Source organism: Marmota marmota, unplaced genomic scaffold (genome assembly GCF_001458135.2).
Source record: "Marmota marmota marmota unplaced genomic scaffold, marMar, whole genome shotgun sequence".
Classification (NCBI taxonomy): Eukaryota; Metazoa; Chordata; class Mammalia; order Rodentia; family Sciuridae; genus Marmota; species Marmota marmota.
This window is the reverse complement of record NW_026000080.1, coordinates 2,949,976-2,961,705: the sequence shown is the minus strand read 5'-3', so window position 1 is coordinate 2,961,705 and position 11,730 is coordinate 2,949,976. Positions and strand designations below refer to the sequence as shown.

At 34.4% G+C, this 11,730-nt stretch overlaps 1 protein-coding gene across 2 annotated transcripts in view; it reads right to left on the bottom strand.

Moving 5' to 3' along the window:
- Nucleotides 1-705, bottom strand: part of Col24a1 (collagen type XXIV alpha 1 chain) — a 373,492-nt gene extending 372,787 nt beyond the window's left edge. For both annotated transcript variants that reach the window (XM_015504738.2, XM_048814986.1), the window contains exon 1: nt 419-705. The gene's annotated coding sequence lies outside the window, so the exon portion shown is untranslated. The remainder of the gene's footprint in view (nt 1-418) is intronic.
- Between the last annotated feature and the right edge of the window lie 11,025 nt (nt 706-11,730).

The following is an 11,730-nucleotide window of genomic DNA, read 5'->3' as shown; positions in this document are numbered from 1 at the left end:
GGAGAAAGAGGAGGGGGAGGAAAGGAGATGAGGGGTGGGGGTGGGGGGAAGTCCTTGGAAACAGCCCGCGCCCGAACATTTGTCAAACAAGCACACACACCCACTTCGGAAATCAAGTCGGTGCGAGGGGGCCGGTGGCAAATGCAGGCGCTCAGAGTTGACTGCCGCCGGCTGCTTCGCCTGGAAGAAGAGGAACCAGGCAAATCCGGCTGGTGTTAAATTTCACCGCTCTCTGACTTGCAATGACATCACCAAACACAGCGCACACCTCCCCCTCTGTCCCGCAACCTTCCCCCACCCAGCGCCGGGCTCCAGCGCCCCTGTCAGCCAGTCCTGCGGGGTCTGGCTGGGCCTGCCGCACCCTGGGCGCGCACGCCGCCCCCTGGGCACCGCCCGCACGTTGTCCCTTCCCACTTACAAGTGACTAGGATCCTTCCTTCCTTGCAGTATCCATGTACCATTCCCATTTACTGCAATCCCGATTTCATGTTTTGCTCTTGAACCTCTACCATCTCTAGTCTTCTTACTATCTTCACTCATCTTCTGAAATCCTTCTTAGTTGAGGGGAGTCCTCACTGACCTTGCTTTCTTTGCAGGCGTCTTTTTACCTAATTGTAATGGTTCTCATAGCTACCTTCCTTCCCCTTCACTCTTTCCTTTAAGTCTGTTCCACTACTTCTAATGACTTTTCTCTCTTGCAAGCCACCTTTCCGCCTTCTCCCTACCTTTTACAGGCTTCTGTAGGTGTAGCTTAAAGCTCCGCAGTTATGCAAGAGCATGCTAACACACAGTCTTACCCATTTGAATAACTTCTCCAATTTTTGTCACAATTTCTTTAACACAAGTCTCTATCATACTGGGAAGTTCACTTTCTTATTTTTCCAAAAACAAACAAACACAAAACCCTGAAAGTTCTAATTTTATCTTCCTTATGAACAAGACTGGAAACTGCAAGAAGTCTGGTATCTATTCCTATACTCTTTGTTATATTTTTAGCACGTAAAATATGATGTGGTGCCTCCGTTGAACGTGTGATTGCTGTATATTAGTATCGTTCCTCTGTTTTTCTTGTTATCCTGTGTATGTACACATTAGCCCTCCCATATACAAAAAGAGTTCCCAGATTACAAACATACTATGAAAATAAGTGACCAAATTGATGAATGAAAATGATTGATGTGATTCTAAGGTTTGTTAATATTTTCACTCCAAAACTATAGAATTTATCTTCCCCTCCCTCAATTTTTCAACTTTTTGTCTTGAAGTAAGTTTACATTTAAAAAGTTGTAAAAATAGTATAGAGTTCCTGTATACCCTTTACCCAGCCTATGCTAATTAACATCCTATATAACCAAACAACCATGATCATATTCAAGGCAGTTCACACCAGTACAATACTAGTAACTATTTATAGATCTTATTCAAATGTTGTCAGTTTTTACAGGAATGTCCTTTGGCCCAGGATCCTACATTCTAGTTAATTAATTAGCACAATGATTAATTAAATTGTTATTTCTCCTCAGTCTCCTCCCAACTGGGATAGTCCTGTTTTCTTTTGTCTTTTCATGACTTTGACTTTTGAAGGGCACAAGACAGTTATTTTGTAGATGGTTCCTCAATTTGTATTTATATAACGTAATTGCGTGTTGCATTCAGTTTATGTATTTGGGGTATTCATATCACTGAAGTGATGTTGTACCCTTCTTAGGACATTATCTTGGGTGTATATGATGTTGATGTCTTGCTACTAGTGCTGTTAACTTGGATCACTTAATTACAGCAGTACCTCCTAGGTCTTGCCACTATAAAAATTTCTCCTCAATTTGTTTTTCTTCTTGTATACTAGTCCAACTAACTTAGCTGGATGGAAAGAACAACAGATGAGAATTTAGGAGATTTAAAGTAACTCATCCAAACTGTGTCTTCACCCCTTATCAGTTACTTAAGGTTCAAAAATATTTTTCTCTAATCACAGTATTGATTCTGAGAAATGGAATACTACATAAAAGAGGTGATTATTAAAATGTATCTCAGTTTCTTCAAGTATAAGAGAATGTCTGCTAGTTAGAGTTAATGAAACCCTTATGATACAGAGATGCCAAAGGGCACACATACCACCAGACAGAGGACATTTATTTGGGCAGAAGAGGTATTTGCCCAGAAAAAGACAAGCAATGTAAGGAGCAGGTTGTATTCCATGCTTTTGTGATAATGTCAGGGTGTATCCTGGTGCTGTATATAACTAAAAAATAAATTTTAAAAATTATGTGCATGTATGAAGATAGCATAATTATCTTGCTACTATGTATAATTATAATGCACCCATAAAGTGCATTTAATAATAAAAGACATAGATGATAATGGCGATTAGCATAGATCAAATTGATCAAAACAGATGAACAAGAGACTTTAGAACTCAGTATGGTATGAAAAGTAAAGAGGATTTACAAAGTTGGGCATGAGAAAAAGAGCATCCTCAGAAAAACAGGAGATATGGTCCAAGAAGAAGACATGTGAGTTATATTTGAGGGCAAAAGAGCAGATTCATCGAGCTAGTTTAGAGGTTTGTGAACTGGAAGAGAGGTTGAGAGCAATCTGTGGAAGTCCATGAATGCCAAGATAAAGCTTCATTCATTCATCCAATAAATATTTATCTTGTTTCCTACTATGTGCCAAGAACTCTTTTGGGCACTGAGTTAAATCAGTAGACAAAATTCATTGAAAATTCTTCCTTCTGTATATATGCTGCTGTTTAAGATTTACTCCTATAGGCAATAGGAAATAAAGACTTTAAAACTGACAAATGATTATGTTCCAAAATTCCATTTTAAGAAGACTTATTAGTATCAAATACCAAGACTTACGTTTTTAAATATAAGTTAGGTGTATTTTGAGCTGTAGAAGAAACAGGTAAAAAGCAGAATAAGAGAGTTATTAAAATGAATCAAGAAAATCTGGTAACTAGTTAGATTGGAAAGGGAGGAAACAGATGAAATAGCAAGCTTGAATGACAGCAAAATTATGGCATTAGCCAATGTCCAAGGGAAAGACAACTAATTCATATTGAGACAAATTATGTTTGAGATCATGACAGAAAATTCTTTTGGAACTGTCCAAAGAGCTGTTGAAGTAGGAAGCTAGAGTTCAGGACAGAGGATAAAGCTAGCATTTTGTATTTCTTTATCATACTCAACTGGTAAAGCCTTGATAGTGGACAGTATTTTCAAGGAAGAAATTATCAAAACAGAAAATAGAGTCAGGACATAAATTTAAGCTACAGAAAGTGAGCAGAAACAGTGCTGAACTAAAGGGGATAAAACAAGAAACGTAGTATTATTAAGTAATTATACAGCTATTCAAAATAATATAGGAAAAACTTCATAATGCTTTCTGTGCATCAGCATTTTTCTGCATAATAATTTTATCTCTTAATAAATCCTATGTGTAACCAATGTGATTCTGCAATCTGTACACGCGGTAAAAATGGGAGTTCATAACCTACTTGAATCAAATGTATGAAATATGATATGTAAAAGAGCATTGTAATGTTTTGAACAACCAATAAAAAAAGAATGTGTTATTTGTTATCTTCATTATACACAAAAGGAAATTAAGGCATAAAAAGTTAATTTCCCAAGATTACAAAAACTAGTAATTAAGATTTAAATCACTTCAGACTGGCTCTGGATGAAGTTTACATTCTCAATAATTAATTCCCTCCTTTCTTCCTTCCTTCCTTCCTTCCTGTTCCCACTCTTCCTCTCTGAAGAAAAAAGTTCCAACACAAAAGTTACTGAAATAGAATACAATAGTATGTTATAGAACATTATGAGGATGTCAAGTTTCAGTATCTAATAAAGGTAGCATTTCAAAATTCTGGAAAATAGAGACCTGCTTTAGAGATAGTGCTGAAACCATTTATCCTAAGGGGAAAATAAAGTAGTCATTAACGTCATTCTGAATGCTAAATCACCAGTACATTAATGAGCTATAAAAATATTAAATTCTCTGAAGGTTTAGAGATAGATAATGTAAAAATGTATCTTTAAAGAAGCCCCTTTTAAGAACCAAAACAAAGGGCTGGGGATGTGGCTCAAGCGGTAGCGCACTCACCTGGCATGCGTGTGGCCCGGGTTCGATCCTCAGCACCACATACAAGCAAAGGTGTTGTGTCCGCCGAGAACTAAAAAATAAATATTAAAAAATTCTTTCTCCAACCCACAATAAAAAATTAAAAATAAAAAAAAATTCTTTCTCTCTCTCTCTCTCTCTCTCTCTCTTTAAAAAAAAGAACCAAAACAAAGGACAAAAAAAAGATTGTATTTACTAATTTATCAAGTTATTTATGGGATACTGTGCTAGGAACAAAAAAATAAAATAATTTAACTATGCCTGCTGTTGAGGACATTCATCTCTCAGAGAGATAAACTTTAAAGAAGTATGATTTAAAATTTTCAAGCAATAAAAGAAACAAACAAAAAATCTTACACAATATAAACAAATGAAGACACAAAGGATAAAACGGGAAATATTTGTAGTACATAACAATTAATATCCTTTAATAAAATATTTATATTGAGTGCTGATAGTGTTGCTCAATGGCAAAGGAACTTGGGGCCATGTATGAGGCCCAAGATTCAATCCCCACCATCAAACAAATACCACTCCTCAACAAACACACACACACACACACACACACACACCCCAAAAATGGTCTTAAATAATTTCAAACCTACAAAAAGTTGCAAAACATGGTAAAAATAATTTTTACCTGCCTTTTCTCCATATTTACCAAATCTTGACATTTTATCATGTTGACTTTATGGTATTTTCCCTCCCCCAATATTTGAGAGTAAATTGCAGATATTATGTCAATTTACCCCATTATTACACCCCTTCTCTTGTATATTCTAAAAACAAGATATTCTCTCACACAGCCACAGTTCAATTATTTTTAAAAAATCACAAATTAATATTGGTATGATACTACATATTCTTTATAGAGCTATTCAAGTTTCACTAGTTATCTCTGTACATTATTGGAAACACCCTTTGTATCCTGCTTCATTTAAGATACAAACTGGAACCATTCCTCAGGGTAATGAACCTATCACTTGTTGCCTAACTTTCCTGTTTAGCATGAAAAATCTCATATCCAAGGAACTCTACTCAGTCCCAGGCAAACTGAGACAGTTGGTCACTTCATGACCCTGACTATTTTCAAAGAATTGAGGTCATTTTTTTAAATATATAGACTGTCATGATCTTTTATATGTGAAGATTTCTTATAAATCAATAAAAAATTGACGAATAGAAATGTAGAAAAATAGGCAAAAGGAAAATTCAACTTACATAGAAAGAAAAAAAGATTGACCCCAAACATTAAAAATATTAAACTACTTCAATTCAGGAAATACAGATTAACAGAATAAAATACCACATTTTAAAAATAAGCAAATAACAACAGTTTTTTAAAATTTTAATACCCAGTGTTGGTGAGAGCAAAGCAGGTACTACTACTATAAAGCAGGTACTACTATAAATAGGTACAACTAGAAGGAAATTTGCCAATATGAATTGAGTCTTAAAAAAGTTTTACTTTTTGTTCAGTGAGTTTGGCTCTAGAAATATATCTTAAGGAAATAATCAGATTTTCACATGAAAACATATGTATAAGGATGATCATCACAGTATTATATTTCTAAATAAACAAATTATAGTACATTTATATTATGCAACTATAAAAGACAATATTTTGAAGGATATTTTCTACTATGGGAAAATTCTTAAAATATTTTGAGTATAAAATATGACCTGAGAATTTATATACAATCATATATATATATATGTATATATATACATATATATACACACACACAACATATATACCTACATATTGCATATATATATATATATATATATATATATATATATATATACATACATATATGTATATTCTATACCCTATAATAAAGATTGAAGGAAAATATACCAAAATATTAACAACAGCATAGAAATAATTTCTGAGTAGTGAAATTAATGATGATAATTTAAATTTTATCCATTATCTTATTTTACTTTGCCATTAATTTTCCTCAATAAATAGGTATTATTTATATAAGTCTGAAAAGGAAATAATATGAGTTTCACAATTAAGAGATAAGTGTTGGATTGGGCTCCTCAAGAGTATATGGATTGTTTGGGATAACTAACATGGAGAATATTGCAGGAAAGAAGAAAAAATGTATTAATAAACTGATTAAAATGTGTCTGTATAGCTAAAGAAAGGCAGATCCATAAATAGATTGGGATTTAAGACAACCAAACAGGTAGATAGATACATACATACTTGCATATCATGCCAAGGGAAAAACCTTTACATTTTACATATTATGTTGAAAATTGACCTTCAACAATCTTCCTTGATTTTTCCCTCCATATTGTGTTAAAGCAAGTTGGAGCCCTCTACTGGAATAGTCTTCTAAGAAGGGTAGAATTTATATTTTAAAATTATAAAATTACAGCATTACTTGCCTCCACTTAGAGATTGAGGTTTTTATACTCAGTGCTTCAAAGCCTGATGTGCTATATGAATTACTAATTTTCACAATGTTATATGATATAAAAGGAGAGAATCTTTTATTAACGAATTACCTGAATGAAAATGGAGTGCAGAGAACTCACCATAACACAAAATAGTTGCACAGCAGCTGGCAGATGTTTGCTTGCACATCTATGGAATCTTATTTAGAAGGTAAGAGGGTGATTAGGCTGAAGTAAGAATATAGAAGGGGAAAAATATCAAGATTTTGAATTTCAAATGTAAGACAGGACAAAATATAATCTTTTTCTTTAGAGAGCATTTTATTATGTATTGCCATTTGGAAAGAGCTAAAAAAATTATCTTGCTCCTCTTCTGTTTTCTTATAGCTTTGGTTCTTTCATAATAAGTTTATGCTTCCTATCTATGATTGGCTCTACAATTTTTCAACAGTTTATAGCAAGTATTTTAGTATATTTTATATGAATACTCATAGAATGCTACCAACTTTAATGCAGAACCTAATTTAAATTGGTGATATAATTATATCATCAAACATCAGATAAGAAATGATTGTGGACAATCTATCAACACCTTTAGTTAAAATTCCTCTCACCTTACTAAGTACATTAGAAAATTTCTATTTGATCTTTTCTAACAATTTTGAAGTGAACAACAAAGACATACTTCTTCAAAAAAAAAAAAAAAGAAAACAGACTAATAGTGTTTTTTAAGGTGTAGAAGTAGAAGAAACTTCCCACATTTTGGAATAAGACTCTTGCAACAATAGTGGCAATATTATGAAAGATCATAAAAATATCTGGTTTTCTATGGAAGAAGAGAAAAAGTTAACTTGCACCAAGCCAGACTCTGAAATTAATAAGGAGGCAATAAATGCCCACAGATCTTGTCACATGATATCAAGTCTTGGTGTAAATGAGAAAGAGGATATCTATTTCTGCCAAAGTAAAATATCAATATAACATATATCAAAACCTGATTAGTCCCCATAAGGAGATTTTTTAAAATATGAGTATTTTAACATATGTAGATTTCAAATAACCATATGCAAAACTATTATTACTATGCCAAAATTGCTTGAATTCTGTACAAAAAGGTCAAAGGGACAAATGAGGTGCTTATTTTTTTGGGGGGGTGGCGTACTGGGGGTTGAACTAAGGGGAACTCAACCACTAAGCCACATTCCCAGCCCTATTTTGTAGTTTTATTTAGAGACAAGGTCTCGCTGAGTTGCTTAGCCCTTTGCTTTTGCTGAGGCTGGCTCTGAACTCAAGATCATCCTGCTTTAGCCTCTCCAGCTTCTGGGATTACAGGCATGCACCACTATGCCCAGTGAGGTGCTTGTTTTTGAAGATAATTTGAAGAACAAACTATAGCAAGAGTAGGAAAATAAAATAAGGAGAGATATTATCAAACGTTTCTGTATAATAGGAACAGTTCTAGGTACTTTACCTTATTATATGGAAACTTCTCAAACATCCAGTGAAGAGAGATAATTTCATATATGTTACAGGACAACAGAGACTCTTAGAGATTAATCTGCTACCAAAATTAATAAATGGTAGAGTTGGAACTCTAGCTCAGATCCATCCAATTCTGAAATCCATATTCTTTAGACTCCAAGGATTCTTAATTTCATGTGCATATAAGTCATAAGCTGCATTTTACAATTAAAGATTTCTGAGTCATATGCCTAGAAATTTCAATTGGGTATGTCTGAGGTGAGGCTCAGAAATCTGTATTTTAAACAAATACTAAAAGTATTTGTTGTGTTGCCAATAGACTAGTGATCATATATAAACATGTTAAGCCTTTTCTGACTTAGTTACCAACATAATACTTCTTGATTGCCTGTGAAATCTCTTAATAAATAAGTAATCTTGTTTATATATATCTGGGAAAAATAATTGTGGCTTAATTGAAATTTCATGCTGAAATATTTATAGAATAAGGGAATGAAAGAATAATTAGATAAAGTTACATGTCTACTATGCACCAAGCCAATGTTCAAAACCAGAGATTATGAAGAGATAGGTATACTTTTTACTCTTGCTAAAGAGTAAACCTGTTAGGAACAAACTCTAAGAAGAAAGACCAACAAGAATGGATAATAGAAAAAAGAATAATACCTATCTGGGGTATAGGGTACTTGGAGCATAAAGGAACATACCCAATTCTATTGTGATTAAGTGGGAACATTTAAGCTCAGGGCTTTAAGACTGGGTCACATTTTCCAAGTAAAGAAGAATGATCAAAGGCTCAAAGCCAGCCTCGGCAACTTAACAAGGCCCTAAGCAACTTAACAAGACCTGTCTGAAAATAAGAAAATAAATTAGTAAAAAGGACTGGAGATGTGGCTCAGTAGTTGAGGGTCCCTCAGTTCAAACCCCAGTACCAAAACAAGACAAAACAAAACAAAAGAAAGAAAGAAGAGTGGTCAAGCTGGTCGGGCAGAGGTGGCACTGTGGGCTATAGAATGGAGGTAAAATGGAGGTGTGAAATGCCCTAGTAGCACTATTGGAATGGCTAAAATAGAGAAGAGGCTGAAAAGATCAAAAGAGGGTCTTTTGGGAGTCTGGACTTACCCTAATTTTCCTTTCTATCAAACTAGAACAACTTGAAGGATTCTTTTATATTACTGTAAATGACCTTGATACCTCAGAAAGTGATGGAATATTTAAGAGAAGTATGCTTACTCAGTCTAAAATATAGGTTCTGGAAGTTAAGATTTCTTTCTGGTTTAGAACACACACACCTTAGTTAGAGACACAGACTTTGTTGAAATAAAAGGGGATTCTTACTTTGACTGTAAAAGACTGGTGGGGACCTAGGCTAATGGCTGAAAGGATGCTTTAGCTGGGGACTTTGAGAAGATGATGAAAATATTCATAAAAAATGACTTGATATTCACTTTGAAAAGAGAACTATATATATTTTGTTATATAAAGAAACAATGCAACTATACATGTTTTGTTGCATACTAACCCACATTTATATACAGAATTTGCAAATGATTAATTCTCTCCTCACCAGGGAAACTGATGAAAAACCTTTGCTTGGGTGATGAGGAATTTTTCAGTTCTAATTCAGCCTAGATGTCCTGTCTTTTATAATTCAAATTGTGTAGATGTTCTTTGCTTCTACTGATATTTCTTCCTTTTATGGGCCTTTATTTCACTCTTCTATGAATGTACTTAAATGTGTATCTAAACCAGCTGGCAGAATGACCTTCCTTTCTTAGTTTGCCTGGTCAGGGACTTAGCAAGCTTCACATAATGTGTGTTTCTATTTTTCCCTTGTGTATGCCCAAGGTCTTGGTGGTGCTTTGGACCATGTGGTGCTGGAAGGGTGTTTGATTCTGAGTTTTGGTGGGAAGCAAAGTATATTGACTAGAACTAGACCTGAAAACTATTCCCTTTAGACAGAAACAGTCCTGACATGTTTTGCATAATACTAAGAATTTACCATATCAATCCCACCCAACCACATTACCTTTGAGTAGAACCCCAAGTTATCCAGTTCAATCATTTCACACCTACGGGAGCCAAACTTGTCTGGTAAAATAAAAGATAAACTAAGCAGGATGAGATGAGCCCACAATCTATCAATGTCTCACCTCTTGCCTTCCCAGTTTCCTGATCCTCATTCTTTCTCTACAGTTCTAACCATCTAGCACAGATTTCATATAGTGCATTTGTGAAATGAACTAAATGGAGGCTACTAATCAGTTTGAAAGCAACTCATTCTTCTCTGAGAACCTTAATCAGTTTTAAAGTCAGATCCAAGACCTAGAATAATCTAAATACAAACTCCAAACAAGATAAAAGGGAAGCATGTGTAAAGTAGATTGTCCCACTAGCTACTCTGATATTTTGTTTTGGTCTGCCCTTCAAATAAGTGTGTGTGTGTGTGTGTGTGTGTGTGTAAGGTTTAAAAAACATTAAAATATGGCCATGAGGATGTTTGTTACACTGGGCCTCATGCCTGTGTAGTGAAGTGTTACAGAGGCACCATTCATGCCATTGAAGTTCATAGTCTGTCAGCATTTCCATTTTAAACCCCTTCGGAATGAATCCCAAAAGCTACAGCACTACCAAGAGCCCATGAATTTTCGTGTGTGTGTGTCTGTGTGTGTGGTGTGAAATTAAAACTGGTACTTTGGAGTTTCCCTTTGAAATTTTGGGGATTTCTCCCTTGACTCCCTTTTTCCATTAAAAAACAACCACTACAATATGCTCCTGACAGCAGAGGTTATAGCCTGCCAGAAATAAGAGAGAGACTGAGTGGGTTGAACTCTCTAGAGAGATATATTTTTTAAGAAACCTTTTAGTGTATTTCCACACCAATTCCTTTATAGAATTATTATAAAGGACTACTATAAAGCCATTTTTATGTGAATAATAGATATTTCAGGAATGCAAAATTTACTTTTCTTCAGTCTCATTTGGAAATTTCCCTTATTTTTCATAGGACAAAGTTCTATTCCAAAAGTTTCTGAAAAAAAGTTTAATGTTACATCTTACAATTAGAGTGCAATCATGTTCTATATGTGCCTAAATTGAGTAATTTTTAAATAGTAGTTGGAAGGTATGCCAAAAGATAATTGAGGTATTCAGAATCACTGTAGTACACAAAATGTTATCTCCTAATGTTAAAATGTTTGCATTAATCTACAGGATATATAAAGAACTCAAAAAATTCAACACTCAAATAAATAAATAAATAACCCAATCAATAAATGGGCAAAGGAACTGAACAGACACTTCACAGAAAAAGAAATACAATCAATCAACAAATACATGAAAATATGTTCAACAACTCTAGCAATCAGAGAAATGCAAATCAAAACTACATTGAGATTTCATCTCACTCCAGTCAGAATGGCAATTTTCAAGAATACAAGCAACAATAAATGTTGGTGGATGTGGGGGAAAAGGTACACTTATACATTGCTGGTGGGACAACAAATTGGTGCCACTATTATGAAAAGCAGTATGGAGATTCCTAGGAAAATTTGCAATGGAACCCACCATTTGACCCACCTATCCCATGCCTCAGTTTATACCTCCAGGACTTAAAATCATCACACTATAGTGGCACAGCCACATAAATGTTGATAGCAGCTCAATTCACAATAGCCAAACTATGGAACCAACCTAGGTGCCCTT